At 44.0% G+C, this 22,917-nt stretch overlaps 1 pseudogene; it reads right to left on the bottom strand.

Moving 5' to 3' along the window:
* Positions 1-22,917, bottom strand: part of LOC108701179 — a 67,189-nt pseudogene extending 44,272 nt beyond the window's left edge.

Raw genomic sequence — 22,917 nt, 5'->3', positions numbered from 1 at the left:
TTCATGGGCTGAATTTAATGAACATTAGCAGAATAACAAACAGTTGATACATAAAGCCTGGGGCAAAGATACTACAGGGGTCAGGGTGGAGGTGATAAAAACACCAAGTAGGATCTATGCAGAGTTAGAGATTTGGGCTCACAGCTTGCGGTTAGGTAACTAGAACAACAAGCAACCCCCAACAAACAGAGACCCCACATGCAGCACATATGTCATACTGTATTTTAACTTTCTTTACAGTGCATATTTATAGGCTCTAGAGAACCCACTCATGCAGTGCCCCCTGTGGCCACACAGTAAAACAACTCAAAGGGCAGTATATTTTGGCACTGCAGGAACCACGGAAATTGGTATTACTAATAATCTCCACTGCTACTTTAGGTACCATGTCTCTCTACTATACCTGCTATCCCACAGCCACAGTCCCTTCCCAGAGACTATTATCCCAACTGCTACTATAGGCACCATCTCTCCCTACTATACCGGCTATCGCATAGTCCCTTCCCAGAGACTATTATCCCACTGTTACTATAGGCACCATCTCTCCCTACTATACCTGCTATCCCACAGCCACAGTCCCTTCCCAGAGACTATTTTCCCACTGCTACTATAGGCACCATCTCTACCTACTATACCACAGGCACAGTCCCTTCCCAGAGACTATTAACCCACTGTTACGATAGGCACCATCTTTCCCTACTATACCTGCTATCCCATAGTTACAGTCCCTTCCCAGAGACTATTATCCCACTGCTACTATAGGCACCATCTCTCTCCCTACTATACCTGCTATCCCACTGCTACTATAGGCACCTTCTCTCCCTACTATACCCGATAACCACCATTTTCACTAATAGAGCCAATACTAACACTTTCAAGCATTTCTATTTAAATTTAAAGAGGTTTAAGGAAGGCAATTCTTTAGTTGTAAAAAGACATTGAGGGCAAAATGTCTGAAAAGTGTCCCCTGTGATAGAAGTCAAAACACAGTAAGGGTAAGGCCACACGAGGAGATTCGGAGAGATTTTGTCGTCTGGCTACTAATCGCCTCGTCTTTTGAGCAACTATCTCCCTGAACTGCCTCAGCATTTTTCCCCATAGCCTACAATGAAAAGTTGCCTGCGTTAATGCACACACGGCAATGCGTTTTCAATAGTTGCCTGAAATTGCCTCACTGAGGCAACTTTGGGCAACTATTGAAAACGCATCGCCGTGTGTGCATTAACGCAGGCAACTTTTCATTTTAGCCTATGGGGAAAAACGCTGAGGCAGTTCAGGGAGATAGTTGCCCAAAAGACGAGGCGATTAGTAGCCAGGCGACAAAATCTCCCTGAATCTCCTCGTGTGGCCTTTAGGGTAGGGACACACTGGGCGATTTGGGGAGTTTTAGTCGCCTGGCGACTAATCGCCGCGACTTTTCTCCCCGAATGCCTCCCCTCGCTCTGCGCCTGGCTAAAATGAAAAATCGCCTGCGCTAATCACACGCGGCGATTCGTTTTCCGAAGTCGCCCGAAGTTTCCTCGTGAGGCAACTTCGGGCGATTTCGGAAAACGAATCGCCGCGTTCTTTTTTCTATTGTCGCTCGAAAGCGCCTAGCGAGGCAATTTCGAGCGACAGTAGAGAAAAGATCGCCGCGTGTGTTTTTACGCTGGCGATTTTTCGCGATTCCCCATAGACGCCAGCGCAAAAGTTTCCCCAGCGATTGCGGCTTAAAAGTCGCGGCGAAAAGTCGCCGCGAGTCAAATCGCGGCGCTATCGCCTAGTGTGGCCTTAGCCTTAGGCATGTAGTAAGACAATCAGATAAGAGCTGTAATGATTTAAGCTAATTGTTTGCTGTTGCTTCAATTAGTGCTACAAATTTTTACTGGCAAGTAGCCACGATCCCAACGAGTATAATCCAATTGCCATTCAACCACTTGGGGTCAGACAAATAATGGGCCGTAAAGGGCCCCTCCAAGTTCAGAAAAGCAACCCATAGGCCTATTAAAAATGCATCAGCTGAAGCCTAATCTTTCATGCAGAGCTGTCAGCGGAACAAAATCTGCTATTTTCAGCCAAATTAAATGAAGTCGCCTATTGTGCACCCTGTTTGGAGATTGTATTATGAAATTAAAAGGTCAGGCTCTTCGTCAGCTGCTCATTGGAGATCCTTGCCGCATGCCTGTCTCCTGGGGACCCATTGTGCCAGGTAACAGCGGAGCAGTACCACGCCGGTGCCAAGGCAGAGATCGGATCACTCTTCCTTTGTCCTTGCTGTGTGTTCACAGAAAGAGCCAGCAAGGAACAGATTATCTAGGGAGTGGCTGCCAAGATGTGCCCCATGCGAGTCAAAATAAGACTACAATTCCCATCACCCTTCATCACACAAAATTCTAGGTTCAATGCTTGTAGTTTAAGTTCTGAGACGCAGCAATGGTTTCCTTATCTGATATTATAGGGGGCTGAATTGTGCCTAGGAAATACATGCACTGTGCTTGTTAATTGAGCTGGTTAGAAAACCCATGGGGAAGTGCTTATGTGCTCCACTCCCGAATGGTCTGTGTGGTCTTGTATTAGGATCCTTTGGCTCATTGGATGAAGGACTGGATCAATATGATTTGCCCAGAAAGATATGCTCATTTGGCAACTTCAGGTAGAACTATTGGTTTATGAGCATTTTTAGTCCATTCAATTGTAGTTCTGGGATAGGAAGGTAACTGTAACCCCCATGAGGCTGAAACAGCAGCAGCAGTAGTAGCTGAACCGAAGGTAGTTTTGTTTGCCTTTCCCTCTGTATCTACTTTTATGACGTTTTGGAAGAGCTGACCTAATAGACTTTATATTTTTATTCCGACCTACCTTATCATATATAATGGTTAACTCTGAGAAAGCTAGAAAAAGCTTCAAGGAGACGTTTGAGGCTTTTTACAAGGCTACAAATCCCATTGACCCCTTTTACACCCAAGGAAAAGTTTTCTCTGCCTTGAAACGGTTATTGGCCAAACGACGTTCTCTCTAAGCGGATTCAAATCGATTTGTCGCGGCTGGGTGAAGACATAACTGCAGCTCGCTAATTGCTGTCAGTTCTCGGGATGGTCTACTGCCTCCAACCAGACTAGTTGACGGGAATTAGTGCAATGAATAACAGATCTAGACCCACCCGGAGGAAGGGGGGGCAAAGGACTCTTTAATTTCTCATCCAGATGTGAAGCTGTGACTGGCTGGATTTGCTTTGGGGACTCAGAGCCAGGTGGCAAGTCTATCTGGCTCCTTCTGTCCTTCTCATGTAGAGCCAAATGGCGACCTCAGACGTGCCGCAAGCATGCAATAGCTTTAAGAGATGTGAGCAGGCTGTTCGTATTTGTCCTCTGCAGCACCCGTTGGGATGGGACAGGCTTCCTCCATAAGCAGAAATAAGCATTTATATGCGCGTGTGGCTTAACAATGACAATCTATGGTAGTCATCATATACATTCCCATTCCAGTAATATTAGTACATAATCCGCTCTTTCAGTACACCTCTCGTGATCTGTAGGATACAGAGCCAGACATTCCTGCATAAGTATGCCATAGCTCCATAGCCCTGACCTTTGCTGGCCTGCACTGATGTACAGCTCAGCTCTTTCGTGCCTTTACCTGCTAAGTATCCAACCAGAAGGGACTCCCAAGTCCAAGTTGCTTCATACATGCTCCCTGTCCAGCTTTGGAAATGGTGTTGTGGACTGGCTCCAAGCTGGCTCTGGAAGTGATAGTTTATCTGCACACAATAAATTCTAAGGTAGTACTGGGGCCATTCTCTACCTCAGATTCTGAATTTTATTTCTTTCATTACTTGTGAAGGTATCAGTTGAAGTTGAGTTTTACTAAGTCTAAAGTGATTGTAGAGACGAGGTCGCCAAACAAGTGGACCTTTGCAAGATCTGGCTCCCTACGTTCAGAGCCAAATTGGGTTGATCCAATCGGTTGGGCCCTTATATAGGCCAGTCAGGAAAAGATTGCATCAACACGCCAATGTTGTCCTTGCCCAATGGGATTTTCAGTCAGATATCTGTCAGGGAGGTTGTCAGGAAGGGCCCATATATGGTCGTAGAAGGGCCATCTTAAAAGAGAGCAGAATATTAGTTTAGGACCCTCTGAACCTCATATCTCTGGATTTTCCCACAGGCATTAAGGTCTCTTTAGCAAGCATATTACCACAGCTAATGGCACACTGAATGTCCTATATAAACGTCGGGGATGAAAATGACACTGTACTATTAGTCTATGTATGAATGAAATATAATATATATATATATATATATATATATATATACATATATATATATACAGATGTAGAGATATGCTCAAATTGGCAGACAGCTGCTCTGTGTTGGGTTCACACAATCAGTTCAGAGATCTATGATGTCTGAGAATTACAGATTATACCACCTTACATATAATGGAAACAGAAGTGTCTCCGCTCACAGCCTTTGCATCTTTACTGTACGTGTCCCCTGGGGCCCCCAGCTCTGCCTATTGTATAGTCTCGCTGGCTGTTTGTTTTATCCAGTGTGTATTTTCATTGTGTTACAGCGAGGTTCTCACAAGAGACTGCAAGATAATAATGACGAGGAGCAAATATTTACATTCGGAGATGTGTCACCTCTGGCAGAGTCACAAGAAAAACCTTCCTGTGCTGCTGTTGCTGCGGGGAAATGATTTGTTGTGTCTGTTGAGGCGTGGGGCAGAGTACCTTGTTGGGGCCAAGCACTTGACAAGATGAGGGTGCAGAGTGAGGGGTTGAATGAGTGAATGGGATCACGTCGGGGTGTCTTTTCTCCTAAATTTACTTCTGAATGAAATTGTGAAAAAAAGGATAATCCCCTTTGCTTCCCAGGAGGTCAAATCTATAATCTATGGATTTAATCTATTGCTCACATCATTCCAATGAAGTCACTTCCTTCTAACTGCAAAACTACAAGCCCCAGCTTCCTATGTCTGGCAGGTAATAGTTTTGTAAAGACCAGAAGGACTCAGTTCTAGTTAATCAAGGGTTAATATTGATGTTTAAAATACCCAGCATCCTTGGCTAATTTCTAGCTAAGGTTCCTTAGTGCCTAATGGATCCTGGGTGTTTAGCATGTAAACTGGAAGCAATAGGATTTGATTCCCTCATTCAAGAAAAGCTGCATTCAGTGTTGAAGAACTACAACTTCCATAAACCCTCTGTCAGTTCAACTGGTTGACAACAGGAGAAACAAACCCCTTATTAAAAAAAAGCTTACCCCCCATCTCACATACACCCCCTCTCTCCTCCCCCGAGCCTAGCTGCTACACTGGGCAAATGCCCCTAACTTTTTACTTAACCCTTGGTGCAGATTCAGGGATTAGAGTTTATGGTAGCCATCTTCAGGGTCTTCAGTAATCTGAGAATGAGACCGACGGAGCAGTGCATGCACAGTTGGAGCAATTTCCCGGTTTGGGACAACTACACATGTGCCGAAATGGACGGAAATTGCAGAAGCACCGGAAGATGGCTGACATGAACTCCAATCCTTGAATCTGCACAAGGGGTAAGTAAAAAGTTAGGGGCATTTGCCCGGGGTAGCAGCTAGGCTGGGGGTGAGGAGGGAGGGGGGTCTATGTGGGGTAGGGGTTTGTTTCTCCTTTAAAGGAGGAGAGCTACCAAAGCAGTTTATTGCCAATAGATTAGCCACAATAGTGCAAGCTATAACACTATATTTATTCTGCAGAATGCTTTACCATACCTGAGTAAACAGCTCTAGAAGGATAGTTTAATTTAGGATAGCAGCTGCCATATTAGCTTGGTGTGATATCACTTCCTGTCTGAGTCTCTCCCTGCTCACTCATAGCTCTGGGCTCAGATTACAGCAGAGAAGGGAGGGGGGATAAGCAAACTGAGCATGCTCAAGCCCATGCCCTGGAGGTTTAAGCTAAAAGAAGAAAGTCTGATACAGAAGCCCATGTGTACACAAAAGAAGGAAAGAAATGTGGGATTTTTATTACAGAGGACTCAGAGCAGCATTACTTTGCATGTTTACTAGTGCATTTATATAGACCTTTCTGATAAAGCTTACTTAATTTTAGCCTTTCCATCTCCTTTAACAAAAGCATGGTCTTTTTTATGGAGCGAAGCACCCAGGCATGTGGGGGGGGGTGCCTACGGAACAATTCCCTAAAGAAAGGACTTAGATTTAACATATTATCATTGGCATTATTTAAATGAGAACTAGTCCCTGATTAATAACCATCGCCCACCCTGAGCTGCTCCATTGGGCACCCCCTAAACATGGCTGTTTGCTGTACCATGTTGTCAGTAGCACAGTAGAGTAGCAAGAACTAAACCCTGAGTTATTACTATTACTATTGGTTTAGTTCTCCTTTAAATACCAAACAATACAATAAAACAGAGACAGTAGCCAGCTACTAGGTGCTTCCCCTCTTACCATTTTCTTCATCCAGCTCATTCCCAATGTCCTGGCCCATCTGTTTCTGTCAGAAAGGATAGAGGAAAGGGCGTCCAAGCCAGCATCTTGTTCTGAGTACATAAGAAAGGACATGAATAAACAGCAAGAGGTATGTGCAATGCTGGATAAAAAGTAGAACACTACAATGATCAGGGAGAAACAAGGGGGTAACAGCTGCCCCAAAGTTTGAGCACATTCTCACATGATGACGCTATCTCCCCCAAGCTCTTCATTATGGGCGCCTGAAATATACCGCACCCGAACATAGTTAAGAAGTAATAAGAAGGCTCAGCTGAGACAGGATAAACAAAACCATCAAAAACTTGACAAATTTTGTCCCACCCTGACCCTGACATGGTATGACTAAAGTACTAGTACTTAACAAGGGGGCAATAATGTGATAACAGTAACCCCTTAAATACCCTGCAAGGCATGGCATGTTTAACAATCAGAAATATGTTTTTATCCTGTGACTTTCATTAGTGTCAGATGCCAAACCCTCACCAACTGGCAGAGATGGAGGCAAATGGGTTAATCTGCTGAGGCTGCGTTTCCCCTTTATCTGAGGGTGTCCTTGACTTACAGACAATTCTGCATCTGTCTTTGGCCGCCCAGATGTGCTTTATTGCATTTGCAAGGCTTCTAATCAGATGGCTCTCAATGTCACCAAGCAGGAAGTTAAGGCATTTGCAGAGCCCAGGAGTGCGGGAGAAGATGTTACAGCCAAACTGGAGTGGAGGGGATCAAACAATAAGAAAGGCTGTGGGGTGGTAAACACTGGCTGATCCTACTGCTATTACTATAATCGGGGGACCCAGGCAGTTGCTTTTGGACAGGAGTGGATACAAGTCAGGTTAATGCCCAGCTGACTTTATACTGACCATACAAAAGGACACCAGGAGCAACATTGTGTTGAATCTTACAACACTTATAAAAATTAAAGGGCCAGTAAGACCAAAATGGGGACAGACAACTGCAAATGCAATATTTATAAGTGTTAAGTATCCAATTTTATATGAAGGCGTAGCCTGAACCCAATGTGACCAGTGGCAAATACACTTACCTCTTATGATCTGCTGCTGCTGTTGCTTTATGTCCTGGAAGGTGAGTCTCCTCTGGCTCCTCCAAGACCCAAGGGTTATTGCGAGATGAGCTTCCTGCTCCACCAGCCATAAAACTTGACCTGAACAAAAAGCCACATTAAAGGGGAAATTACCAGAAGTGTTGCTTTAGTGTTAAAAAATCATGCAATACGGGTTCAAATTCAGGAAAGGAAACAAATTCACAATTGATGAGAACAAGGTCTGACCAGTGATCCCTCAAGCCCAGTGACTGGGGTCGCACATCTCATACAGTTTAATAATATAAAGATACCCATCTATTAGATAGATAGATTTGATCGATAGATAGATTTGATCGATAGATAGATTTGATCGATAGATAGATTCGATAGATAGATAGATAGATAGATAGATAGATAGATAGATAGATAGATAGATGATAGATAGATAGATAGATAGATAGATAGATAGATAGATAGATAGATTTGTATCTGTGGATTCAAGTAAAGAATCATTAGAACTAACCTCCCAGAAATGCAGTTTAGTACCTAATGGTTGCTAGGATAAAGATTCAGAACATAAGGGAAAATAAAATGAAGCAGAGCACAGAACACAAGCAGAACAAAAGCACAGGTAAGGTATAGGGCTGTAGTGTCTCCCTATCATTCAATATTAGCTGGAGGACAGCTCCACCTATTGGCATATAAAATAATTACTCAGTATAGCTAATTTTGGCAGAAAATGGTGCGGATTTAAAATAGGGTGACAAAACTTCTGAACTGAACTTCTAAAAAAAAAACTGGGCGCCTTTAAACATTTGCCTTATGGCTGCAAATTCAACCCCCCCTCACATATTCCCCATTATATAGGAACACTTATTATTCCATAAATATCCCAACACCAATATCGAGGTTCAAATAGGTATATAATTTTCACTCGCTCGATCCCTTATAATGTAACAGCGGTTGATAGCCGCTCACTATTGGTAGTAATTGGCTCGGGTGCACCTGCCCCGAACCCTGCTCTTATTACACAATCCTCCACACATTTTTCCCAACGCTTGTTTTCACACATAGATAAATACAAGGATCGGCTTACGCTCTCCACGGGGTGACCCGGGTGCTGCCGTCCGAGTCTGTCGCTAAGGGAGACGTTTTCACAATACACATCCAAGACGTTGCAGCGCACTTCAGAGTCAAAAGATCGCGCAGGTTCGTGTTCAGTTAAAAGATCAGCCTTTATTAACTATATCAGTTTAAAACAATATGTTATCTCATGGTCTGACGCGTTTCGTAACTAGGTACTTCATCAGAGAGATGAAGTACATACGAAACGAGTCAGACCATGAGCTAACATTTCGTTTTAAACTGATATAATTAATAAAGGCTGATCTTTTAACTGAACACAAACCTGCGCGATCTTTTGACTCTGGAGTGCGCTGCAACGTCTTGGATGTATATAGGAACACTTATGGCAACTGTGTAGGGCTGTCCTTTGTAAATAAGGCTTCCTATTAAAAGGGACTATACACATTTTAGGCAGAAAAGAAAGGGTTAAACACTGGTTTGCATATTGAATGTAAGTGCAAGATAGTACTCCATCTCCCCAGGGCTCTAATATCATCAGTATCTAAAGCCACAGACCACAAACCCGGGGCATTTCCTAAATTCTGCTGATAGTGCACAGAAACAAGCACAACATTTGGATAAACACAGGAAACTGTTCTCAGAATGATTTCAGAAGGAAGATTTGGGGGATCCCCCTACACAAACACAGATATACTGCTAAACTGCCTACTCTATTGTAGGAATAATCTGCAGTAATCAAATTACTTCCTACAGGGATTTACTTTACCTTTAAAGGTATTGTGTATTCATAATCCTACTCTCCTACTTTAAATATACTATTTAATGCTACCTTGCACCAAGGGAACCAGGGGGCTGCCTTCCCATAATCCACTGAGAGAAAAAAGTAGTGGTCTATTTCTGGCTATCTGGGCGTAGGTATGGTGGGTATATACAGTCATTTCCTTCCAGTGCAGAAGGTACAGTGGGTTCCTGGGTATCAGGGGTAGGTACTTTCTGTGCAGGTGGGAGAGGGATGGGGATACACAGTTCTTCCCAGTGCAGTAGGTACAGTGGGTTCCTAGGTATCTGGGGTAGGTACTTTCTGTGCAGGTGGGAGAGGGGTGGGGATACACAGTTCCTCCCAGTGTAGTAGGTACAGTGGGTTCCCTGGGTATCAGGGGTAGGTACTTTCTGTGCAGGTGGAAGAGGGATGGGGATACACAGTTCCTCCCAGTGTAGTAGGTACAGTGGGTTCCCTGGGTATCTGGGGTAGATACTTTCTGTGCAGGTGGGAGAGGGGTGGGGATACACAGTTCCTCCCAGTGTAGTAGGTACAGTGGGTTCCCTGGGTATCTGGGGTAGATACTTTCTGTGCAGGTGGGAGAGGGGTGGGGATACACAGTTCCTCCCAGTGCAGTAGGTACAGTGGGTTCCTGGGTATCTGGGGTAGGTACTTTCTGTGCAGGTGGGAGAGGGGTGGGGATACACAGATCCTCCCAGTGCTATTAATCACTGTGAAAGATGCAGGTGCTGATTTTCTGCCGGTGAGTTTATCAGACAAAGATATTGGCAGGGTGTAGGTAAAAGGAGGTAGGTTGCACTAGTCAGTCCCTTACCCGTAGCCATTACCCAGTGCCATATGCATGATGGCTCTAACCATAAAGCCAATCCCTTCCCTCACTGGCACTCAGAATATGTTCCCAGGCTAATCTGCTTGACATGTTTGCTAAGCACTTTCCCACAAGACACGGTCTGGCTTCCGACTGCCTCTGATCTGCCCCCGGCTCAGCCTCACTGGTGTGAAGATTAAAGCTTATCCAATTAACCACCCATCGTCCCGCCGGCTTAATCACATAAATGAGTGAAATCATGCTGGTGCAATGGGGCATGCGGATAGGCTGTAATTACAAAAGCAGGTTTAACTAATTAGCGCCCAGTAGGAAGCACTGAGGGACTCTGGGAAGGATTCGATTTCCAATATGGCGTCATCTGAACCATAAACTCCAGCCGCAGTTAATAGGCTGCTGTCGGACAGATAGAGCCCACACTGCACTGGGAGGAAGAAAGCTGGAAAATACTGCAAGATTGCCCATAATCTATAGTTCCAGTAACCCATTATAAAGAAAATTTGGGGTGGAGTTAAAATCCTAGAATAAGACAATCTGCTTGTTTGGCCAGAGAGCCATTTTAATAGATAGCCTTTCTGCCTCTATCTACCCATACCATCTTACCTTCTAGCCCTTCTGCCTCCATCTACCCATACCATCTCACCCTTTAGCCCTTCTGCCTCCATCTCCCCATATCATCTTACCCTCTAGCCTTTCTGCCTCCATCTACCCATAACATCTCACCCCTAGCCCTTTTGCCTTCATCTACCCATACCATCTCACCCTCTAGCAGGCCCGGACTGGCAAACTGTGGGTTCTGGCAAATGCCAGAGGGGCTGCTCTGAGATGCCATAGAAATTCACACCTTAGTGGGCTGCTGGGGGAATGTTTGGACCTCTTTGTGGGCTGTTTGGGCCTCTGTGTACCTGAAATGGCAGGGCCTATTTTGATTCTCAGTCAAGACCTGCCCTCTAGCTCTTCTGCCTACATATATCCTTACCATCTCACCCTCTAGCTCTTCTGCCTCCATGTACCTATACCATCTAACCCTCTAGCCCTTTTGCCTCCATCTACCCATACCTTCTCACCCTCTAGCCTTTCTGCCTCCATCTACCCATACCATCTCACCCTCTAGCTCTTCTGCCTCCATCTACCTATACCATCTAACCCTCTAGCCCCTTTGCCTTCATCTACCCATACCATCTCACCCTCTAGCCCTTCTGCCTCCATCTACCCATACCTTCTCATCCTCTAGCCCTTCTGCCTCCATCTACCCATACCATCTCACCCTCTAGCCTGTTTGCCTTCATCTACCCATACATACAATCTCACCATCTAGCTCTTCTGCCTCCATCTACCCATACCATCTCACCCTCTAGCTCTTCTGCCTCCATCTACCCATACCATCTCACCCTCTAGCACTTCTGCCTCCATCTACCCATACCATCTCACCCTCTAGCCATTCTGCCTCCATCTACCCATACCATCTCACCCTCTAGCCCTTCTGCCTCCATCTACTCAAACCATCTCATCCTCTTCTGCCTCCATCTACCCATACCATCTCATCCTCTAGCTCTTCTGCCTCCATCTACTCATACCATCTCACCCTCTAGCCCTTCTGCCTCCATCTACCCATATCTTCTCACCCTCTAACCATTCTGTCTCCATCTCCCCATACCATCTCACCCTCTAGCCCTTCTGCCTCCATCTACCCATACTGTTTCACCCTCTAGCCCTTCTGCCTCCATCTACCCATACCATCTCACCCTCTAGCCCTTCTGCCTCCATCTACCCATACCACCTCACCCTCTAGCCATTCTGCCTCTATCTACCCATACCATTTCAAACTACAGTCCAACTTGCCCAACTGTCTCCATCCATCCAAACGGACTCCATCTTGTCCTGCAATGACAATTTGCTCCTTCCTTCTCCATCTTATTATTTCACCTCCCTATTTCCCTACTGCTGAAATCTTATGCAGCATTATGACCCTATACAACTGTTCTGTATGTTCAAGCGCAGGGCTTCCAGCTGTCAGTAGGATGCTGGGAGTTGCAGTTGCTTCTGTAAGGCAACACCTTTTTTACTAAATACTGGTACCATAATTTTCCATGAGGAACTTCCTATTGTCATAATTACTTCTATAACCTTGTTAAACACTGAGATTAGGGTTAATGGCAGCACAACTCCATGTCCTAGTAGCCAATAGTTAATTAATGTAATGTGATTTGATATTGCCCCAACAAGCATAATAATCTTGACCAGTGATCCTCAACCAGTGGCTCTCAAGCAACAAGTTGCTCATATATTGCTCACAGTGGCCTTAAAGCAGGTGCTTATTTTTGGATTTCTGACTTGGAGGCAAGTTTTGGTTACATGAACACCATGTGTACTGCCAAACAGACCAACCTGTGTAGTATGCTAGTCCACATAGGTGCTACCAAATAACCAACTACATCCCTTACTGGGCACCCCCTAGTAACTTATTATATATTTAAATGTGGCTCATGGGTAATAAAAAAAGTTGGGATCTTCTGATCAAGAGGAGCAAACTTAAGACAGTAGAAGACAGTAAAGGGAGAGCAGAGAACGTCTACGTGGCTTATAGTTTCCGTCTAAATAATTCTGCATTCTCCCACTACAAGGAGCAGAGAAAACTCACTGTCAAAAAGCTTGGAAAATGGCACTGCTGCAAAGGCTCACTGCTACAATAAAACTAGGCCTTCCAACATTTTCATCTCTTTCCTATGTATAAAATGCAATGCCCTGAAGCAGATCGTCCCCACAAGCTTCTTTCAGTCTAAATCCAACGCAAAGGAGCCCACAGTAGGAGAAGGCAAATTAGAGAAATTTAGCTGCTGGGTTTACAGGCAGGGTGCTGCCCCCTTCTTAAGCAAGAATAATACAGCTATACACTACTATTTATTATATCACTAGTAGAGTCAGTATAACACTGCCCAGTGATCAATTGAAGAACTTGATATTAATGATTCCTAATGGCAACACATACACAGTTTTAACTTCACTGAGCGCCACATCTTCATGGTTTAAGGGGGTGGAGGGGAGTTGTTAGAGCATCTGGTGGTACTTTTGTTTATGCCATGGGGTGTATTTACATGATCAGTCATTTAAGCTGACATCAGCCTGAACATTAAATTTGGGACCCAAACTACCATACTGGTCAGCATCATGTGTCAGTGCCAGAACATGTGCAAATACCTTATGTTGGGAGCTTTGGCTTGTGCCAAGCCGTCCAACTCACTGACTCTACAAACCACTCAATCATGACTGTATATATGAATGCTGATTAATTTCCTTAATACTCTCCAAAAGGAAGTGAAATGCCCAGATGGATATAGGAGCGGCATATGATCACCGGTGCGAGAAGCGTAACGCTGGGAGGGAGCGGAAGCTGTCACATCAGGTAAGGAGAACAGAGGAGACAGCTAAAGGCCAGGAAAAAAATCAGAGGGGGTCAAGCGCTTTCAGTGAGCAAAGCAAATGCAAGATGGCTTCCCTGTTCTGCTCTCCTGACCCCTTCAGTCTGGAAGCCTAAATGATTCTGATGTCCAATTAGCCCAAACAAAGCCAGCATGTTGCTGAGGGAATTATTAAAAGCAACGGATACAGGACAAGATGCCTAAAAGTTGGAACTGGATAAAGGGGACAACATGAGTGTACAATAAGATAAGTGCCAGGACCAAAATAAAGAAAAGAAGGTTCCAGCAATGGAGGATTTCACAGCCTCCCCCAACAGCCCCTTGTATTAATTCAATTCCCCAAATCTCAGCCACTAATAGAAATATGGGACAGGTAGGTACCTAGAAAGTCAGAGAAGGTAGCCCTTAGTGACAAGGGATTTCTGGTGCCATCTAGTGGCCTTGTTTAGGAATGCACTCCCAGTTAAAACTGCATTGTGGAGCCAAATCTAAAAGAGACACAAATGGATTTTGAGTCTGCCAACAATGGCCCTGGCAGTAGAAAGGAACCTGTAGAGCAGGTTTAAAGGGTAATTAAACATAATACGGGCCTTTTGGCTTAGGGGTTGTGGTGTATTTTAAGGTTTAGGAGCAAAATCACAATGTAAAATGAGTCACATGACAAAAAAGGTTCAGACTTGGATCTGATAAATCCTAAAAAGATTTGGCCAAAACCAAGGTGTGAACAAAAAATACATGACTGTGTCCAGCGCCAATCAACAGGCAATACAGTATAAACCCCTTTTTAGCTACAAAAAAGGAAAAAGTATAGCTAATGGATTTACCAGAACTGATTTTAGAAAAAATGTAAAGATACCAACATAAGAGTAGAATAACAAATTATAAACCTGAAGAGAAAGGTGAAGGGGCTTCTATAGGTCAGAAAAAAGAGAAAGAAAAAGAGAAATTTAAAAAGGAAACCCTACTGGCGAATCATTTTTTCGAGGCAAAACATAACATTGCACAACTCAGATGGCAAATATTGGAAGTAATACACAGGCAGAAAGGTGAGATAGACAAGAGGTCATTATTAAGACGGGAGGCCTTTTGGATTTGGCAGTTAAAAACACTTACACCAAAGGGCCTTAATGAGAATTTTAGTTATATGTGTTTCTTATGAGAGATAACTTTTTTAACCTTCTTACATGTTTCTATTTTTTACAGATAAGAACTGCTGAATGATAACGTAGAATATTAAGGGTAATTAGAAAATTCCAAGGGCAGTAAGGTATTATAATATTTGTATAACGCATGGAATTTTATAATAAGGTGTTAATGGATATGAATTTGTTAAAAAGCTTTTAGATACAATATTTATACACAATATTTATTGCACTTGGACACTTTGATATTGAAGATGACTATTTTGTAAACTGTTTTTTCAAAATTTGATTAATAAGTATTCCTGTATTCCACATAAGGGTTAAATACTGTGGAGAGATGCATGATGGGAAAAGAAGGCGTGGGAAGTTGGGTTTAAATGGGCTACTGCACTAAGAATTGTATCATGATGAAGGGTGAGTGTTCCCCCCCCCCCGAAAAGTTGAATGTTTGGTGGCTAAAAAAAGGGGATACTCCCTCGACTGCATCAACCAGTGTGTGTGCGGATCCGTTTTCTATACACATACGTTGCTGAGGGACCCGGCCGGGTCAACAGAAGAAACGCACCACCAGTTGCAGGATTGGTGAACTACAGGTGTGCGGTAGGAGAAATTACATTGAATACAGTATGAGGGGCACGTAATTAGTTTCATTCCCATGCATTGCTGAGCCAATGACATTATACCAGACATGTAGTGTAATCAGTACATGGGCACAGTTGGACAGCACGGGCTTAAGTCAAGTATTCAGGGAGAATATGATCGAACCAATGAAAGAGAAGTGTAGGGTCTCACCTCACCACGTCAAGCTCCACAACTTCACTCTTTAAAGACATCTGAAGCTGGCTCTTTGGTCAGAAGCTCATCCACTAGATTCTGCCTCCGATCCCCTTCCAGTTGAGTACTACATATGTCCTGGGTTAAGGAGAAACAAGGAATGGAGCATGCAGTAAATTCTTTCCCTGCTATGGTAACTGCCATATTGCTGACATTATGGGCTACTCTCAACCTACTCTGGGCTGACACAATTCAAAGCATGTTTCCCTCAGCGTTGTGATCATTGTGCTGCTGATCTGTTGATCAGTTTGCGTCTTCTACATTGTTTCAGGAGCCTGAACCAGTAGTGAAGAGAACAAAAGGGACACACTCTGCTTTCCATAGCAATTACTTTTAAGCATAATTTTAAAACCAGGGAAAATTCTTGGCTATCCTTTCACTAGCCAAAAACTGGTTTTGGTTGAGCCCCCCTTTAAAGAGCCACAGAACTTCTTAAACAGGATGCAACAAAGCACTCAATGCCATCTTTACTTATTAAAGAGGAAAGCCTGTATTTTTTCAGTTAATAGTGCTGCTCCAGCAGACTTCTGCACTGAAATCAATTTTTCAAAAGAGCAAACTGTTTTTTTATCTAATTTTGAAATCTGACATAAAGCTAGGCATATTGTCAGTTTCCCAGGTGCACTCAATCATGAGACATGTGCTCTGATAAACGTCAGTCACTCTTTACTGCTGCACTGCATCCTCCCCCACCCCCAGCAGCTCATCAGCAGGACGATGAGAAGGTGACCAGATAACAGCTCCCTGGTAGATATAAGAACAGCACTCAATAGTAAACCATTCAGTTACATACGTAGGAGAGACAATAGCCTGTCAGAAAGCAGCACCATAGTGCAGCACTGGCTGTTTCTGAAAGCACATGACAGGCAAAATGACCTGAGTTGGCTGCCTACACACCAATATTACAACTAAATAAAAAATGCACTTGTTGGATAAGGGATGAAATTTTATATGGTAGAGTGAATTACTTGCAGTGTAATTTAGGAATAAAAACTACACCATAATAATCATGACAGAATCCCTTTAAACAGGACTGCCCCAATTCCTGATCCAGAATAGGGTTAGAAGGCAATGTATGGGTGAGGTTGGACCTGGGGCATATCATTAAGCCTGAGCAATATTTTTATTATTTTCCAATATGGGTGTTGGGATTTGTAACACAGAATGGAATCTGTAAGAGAAAATTACTTGGAAAAAGCATTACTTTGGAACCAATGGTTACATACATACTTTAAAATGCCTTTGACAAAGCTCAAGGTATTCAAACAAATGTGCATCATGGTGTTTTTTACTTTTAGATTAATTAGGCAGGGAGTTGGCTGGTGGTACAAATGTTCCCTTCCTGGGAAGATATGCAATAGGTGGCATTTAAACTATGGCCTTCTATTATTGACTGTATAAGGGCTATGCTGACTTGCTATACTGACTGAAGTAATTCAGTTACTTTCCACCCTGCCAATCATGTAAATACACATACCTATGCTGTCCCTCTCCCAATACAGGCAGAACCTTAAAGAAACCGTAACATCAAAACATTAAAGTGATTTAAAGTAATATAAATATAATGCAGTGTTGCCCTGCACTGGTAGAACTGCTGTGTTTGCTTCAGAAACACTACTATTGTTTATATAAATATGCTGCTGGCATTCCATTCAAAGGAGAAAAGGCTCAAGTTACACAGACTTTTTCATGCTTGTGCTGCTCCCAGTGTCGGACTGGCCCACAGGGATACCAGGAAAATTCCTGGTGGGCCCAGGTGTCAGTGGGCCCTCTTGCTTCTAACCATTTGGTCTATTTCATGGTCATTACCCATTACTTTATGGGAAAAAATGCTTAATAAGGAAAGAATATAGAAGTAGATATAAAAGACTAGGAGAATAAAGAAGTTGAGTGAGGAGAGGAGGAATAATAGTAGGAAAGTGGGCCCATGGTCTAAGGTTTTCTGGTGGGCCCCTGGCATCCCAGTCCCACACTGGCTGTTTCCCAACTCTCTTTACATTTGAATGTGGCTCATGGGTAAAAAAGGTTGGGGACCCCTGATATAAACTATAGTAGTGTTTCTGAAGCAAACAGATCAGTTTTACCAGTGCAGGGCAACAGTACACGATATTTCCATTACGTTAAAACACTCTAATTTTTGGTGTTACTGTTCCTTTAACACTTACATCCATGGCTAACCATTGGTTAATATTTGCCCCTTAAGGTGATTGCCTGCCTATTTTTAAAGGGGTGGTTTACCTTTAAGTTGTAACCTTTTAATATGTTTTCAAATGGCTAAGCAACCAGTCTGTACAGAAACTTTTCAATTGGTCTTCATTATTTATTTTTTATAGTTTTTTAATTTGGTTTCTACTTCTGACTCTTCCCAGCTTTCAAATGGGGGTCACTGACTCTATATAAAAAACAAATGCTCTGTAATGCTACAAATGTATTGTTATTGCTACTTTTTATTGCTCATCTCTCTATTTAGGTCCTCTCCTATTCATATTCCAGTCTCTTATTCAAATCAGTGCCTGGTTGCTAGGATAATTCAGACCCTAGCAACCAGATTGCTGAATTGGCAAACAGGAGAGCTGCTGAAAAAAAAGCTAAATAACTCACAAACCACAAATAATAAAAAATGAAAACCAATTGCAAATTGTCTCAGAATATCACTCTCTACTCTACTAAAAGTTCATTTAAAGATGAACAACCCTTAAAGTGGCTTTTCAGCTCCCTTTTTTCATGTTTTTATTATATAGATCTAAAAAAAGGTTATGTTTTATTAGGATATTCTGCCTTTAGTTTACCCACTAAAAGGGGGGGGGGGGTGAAGAGGTGCATTTTCCACAAGGGTTTATTTTCTTTAGTAGTGGAAGGTGCTGTCCACTTTCTTTTTTCTTGGAAAAAGCAGAACTAAAGGTAAAGCATCAGGGCAAGATTATGGTCTACTAGGGTCTGACGTGCGGTCCAATCTGCGTGCAACTGGGGAGCACTCTCGGATGTGACCTACCATTGATCTGTCTCGTCACTGACACAAGAAGGATACATCTGGCGAGTGGATACCGACCAGAGCAAGGAATCCTTCAACTGCCCAATCTTGCCATTTAGTTTCTGCATGAGGGTCCTAAGAGTGACATTAATGTGGAGAAAGAGAGTAGAGAGTTAGTCACTGTTTATAAGCACAAAACATGCTAGGAGGTATCATGGCAATATTCATGGTTGAAGTATTTAAGCATTACAGTAACAAAAGATGGTGCTGTTTTCATTGCATCGCTGCCATCATCCTGGGAAAGCACAAATACACACTTACAATACACTGCAATGACTGATGAGTCTCTGTATTCAGTAAGCTTAGTCTTGTGCAGTATTGTCTAAAAGGAAAACAATGGGCTGTCCCCCTTTAAATTTAAGTATGATCTAGAATGATATTGTGAAACAAAACCAATTGCAAAGTTGCTGAGAAGAGTCCATTCGATAACATATTAAAACCTAAGTTAAAGGTGAACTATCCTACTAAAATAAACCCAGAATTCCATGACAGTTCAGTTCATGCTGCTATGGAGAAGCTGACCTGCTGCATCAATCAGTGGCTCCTGTTGTGAATACAAACAGCAAGGAGTGGGGTGGGGGTTGTGAGACACGGGACTCTATAGAGAGAGAGAGAGATGTTTATTGTTAATGCAGATTGCAGTTAACAGTTCAATGAGAAGGACTGGCTCTGTGCTACCATTTGTACTGAGGTACCACTTACCTTATAGAAACAACACAACTAAAATAAACCCTGGTAATGGTAAAAAGTCCCTAATCCCTTCTGCAAAAGAATATCTACAGGTATTATTCTCCTCAGTCTCACTTCAACTGAGGTTGCATGGAGCTATGCCCTGCATTCCCCTGGGCTGGGTCAAGACTTTTCTGCAATAACAAATCAACCAAAATGCATCAGATGCAACACCTATCAGGCAAGATAAATAAGTGTCAGCTGGAGGCACCCGTGATTGTAGCTCATGGCTACGACTCCCAGTTTCCATGAACAGCCTCTGGGGAAGCAGAACTTTATTTGCCTTCCAGGGTATGGCCGTTGCTTACTTGTAATCCTGCAATTAGACCTAGCATGATGCCTTCCACACCACTAGGGGGCTCTATAGCTGGCATCTGAGAAATTTCAGGAGACACAATCAACATGGAAGCTTCCATTTCTTTTGTAATGTTTTTTTTTAAGCAGAAGGTCGCTAGTTCCCCTGCAGTGCAGTTTCCACAAAAAAATGGTCAAAACAATCCAAGTATTGGCTTTGAGCTGGCCATAGCTGGGCTTTTACCTGCTAACTCAGCAGCTTATTGTGCAGTATTTGTGGCCTGCCTGCCTGATATCTGGCCAATAAGCAGCCACATATCCACAGTACAAGTTAAAAATCACATCCAACAAACACATTACCACAGATTATCTTGCAAAAATTATACCTTTACAGGGTTTTCTCCATTTCTCAGGTATCAGTTCCGCTCATGGAGTTTTTCAGTGACCTCCTGTGCTAGGTGGTATGTATCATCATAAGCGGCCAACCTGCAGGGAAGAAACAGGCTCTGATCAACATATCTCTCAGGTCAGGGTACGTGGCTGCAGCCTTTAGATTGACAATGGGGTATATAAGAAGCCATGCTATACTGTCACTGTGACAAAGAGATGACGGTTTCTTACCAGAGAGTTGCCATATCGCTTTCATTAAACAGCACATTCTTTTACTATTCTAGCACTGCTGTACTCCCCCATCACCCCTTCGGGGAAAATACATCATTTAATGAAAACAAAGCAGCCAGAAAGGAGAACAAGATGTTTTTGTATGAATGCAGAGTTGTAAAATCAAGTGAAAAAAAACAAAACAAAAGGTTATTTGGGTGAAATTCCTCTTCCCACAAGTGTTTCCATAACAAACAGCAATGATTCATTCCTGCTCACAAACACCCTGTTTTCCCGCATGATGGGCACCTTGGAGGTTACAGTGTCAGAGCGTTTGTGGCTGTGCATTATGTGAGCATCACGGGCAGGGCTGGTACAGAGAAGGAAAGGGCATTACACAGGGGCAAATGGGCACTTGGCTAAAGAGGAAGTATGTGGTGAGTACCTGGATAGCACCTGGTTGGCACAGTGAAGGGCTAGGGCATTTATGTATGGGGGGCATTGGAACTGCCACATTCTGGCAACATAAATATTCATCACTGACACCATGTACCACACATTGACTAGCCTCTTGCCCTGACTCCTGGCACCTACACAGACTAGCTTCTCACAATAAGTCCTGGCACCCGCACAGACTAGCCTCTCACCCTAAGTCCTGGCACACACACACACACACACTAGCCTCTCAACCTAAGTCCTGGCATTCTGAGTCCTGGCATCCGCACAGGCTGGCCTCTCACCCTAAGTCCTGGCACCCACTCTGACTGGCCTCTCACCTTGAGCAATGGCACCTACACATACTGGCCTCATTCTGAATCCTGGCACCCGCACAGACTAGCCACTCTGACTGGCCTCTCACCTTGAGCAATGGCACCTACACATACTGGCCTCATTCTGAATCCTGCCACCTGCGCAGACTGGTCCCTTAACCCGAGTCCTGGCACCCTCACAGAGTGGCCTCTCATCCTGAGTCCTGGCACCCTCAAAGGGTGGCCCTTCACCCCAAGACTTGCCACCCATACAGACTGTTCTCCCACCTGGAGTTCTGACACCTGTACAGACTGGTCGCTCACTCTGGGTCCTGGCACCCATACAGACTGACCTCTAACCCTGGGCCCTGGAACCCGTACAGACTGCCTCTCAGCTCAAGACCTGACGTCCACACAGGCTGGCCTCTCACCCGGCGTCTTGATACCTGCACAATCCTGTCAATCCAAGACCTGCCATGCACACAGACTGGCTTCTCACTTTGAGCAATGGCACCCGCACAGACTGATTGTAAAACAAAAGCTGGCTCTCGCACACCCAGTGTATAATGCGAAGTCCGGTGCTCAGTGGTAGAGGTTCGGCCACCTCACAATTGAATCAATACGAAAGAAATCCACGGCACACAGGCTGCTGCAAGCAAGGAACCCCTTGCACGTTTAATGCGGAAGTGAGCAACGTTTCGGGGTCACGCCCCCTTTGTCAAGCCAGGGGCGTGACCCCGAAACGTTGCTCACTTCCGCATTAAACGTGCAAGGGGTTCCTTGCTTGCAGCAGCCTGTGTGCCGTGGATTTCTTTCGTATTGACCCGCACAGACTGGCCTCATTCTGAGTCCTGGCACCCGCACAGACTAGCCTCTCACCTGGTTTAAGTGCTGGCACCTTGCTCTGACTGGCCTCTCACCCTGAGCCATAGCACCCTCACAGTCTGGTCTTGTGTCATACAAGTCCTTGGGTACAAGCAGGCTTAATACATTACAGCACTTAGTGGGTAATGCAAATAAAATGTGCTAAGTTTGCCAAGGAGAAGTAACCCATAGCAGCCAATCAGTAGGTAGAATTGACTGGTCACCTGATTAAAATCCAACATCTTATTGGTTGCTATGTGTTACTGCTCCAGTGCCTTTTATTGCATATGGGGGAAAGCGTTTACAAAGAGAGAACTGATTTAAATCCACAAGGTCCCAGCTCTCCATCTGTATAGTTGGTCAGTGTAAAAAATGGGAAACATAATGAAATACGGTGAAGTGCACCTCAACATGTTTGTTACTGAATTACAACTTCCAAGCTCTCAGATATCGGGAGTATTAGCTTCATAACAGCTGGAGGACTGCAGGATGATCATCCCTGTCTATCGCTCCATTTTTTAATAATGAACCAATGTGCACTGACCCCTCCATGTCCCACCGTCCTCCTCCAAACAGGGGCCCTGACCATTTAAGTTCCACTAGCGCTCCGTGGGCATCGGGAATCACTCACCAATGATCCGGTGCCATAGTGACAATTGGCAGCAGCCCCGCTTCCTGTTTGTGTCACGTGCGCGACGGGAAGGCGGGAGGGACAGTGGAGTTGCGCAGGCGGAGCTGTAAACACTGAATGCTGCAGTATATTATTGTACTACATCTCCCGAAATCCTCTGCTGAACCTTCAGTGACTCTAGATCCGTTTCCACTCACTATGTTATGTAGGAGTTAATGTTATTGTCATGCACAGCCAACTCTTGGCACACAAAGCTTACAATCATATTTGGTGCTTGGCTCAGTCATGCCTTGCCCAATGACACTAGATACAGCCAAAACAAAAATGGCACCCAAGCTTTGTCTGACTCCCCGGGACCCTGTGTCCTTCTATACAGGCTTGCAGTCTAATATAGTATGCTTTTTTTATTACAGCCCAAGCAT

Source organism: Xenopus laevis, chromosome 9_10L (assembly GCF_017654675.1).
Source record: "Xenopus laevis strain J_2021 chromosome 9_10L, Xenopus_laevis_v10.1, whole genome shotgun sequence".
NCBI lineage: Eukaryota > Metazoa > Chordata > Amphibia > Anura > Pipidae > Xenopus > Xenopus laevis.
Note: the sequence above shows the minus strand (reverse complement) of the source record. Positions and strands in the feature narration are given on the sequence as shown.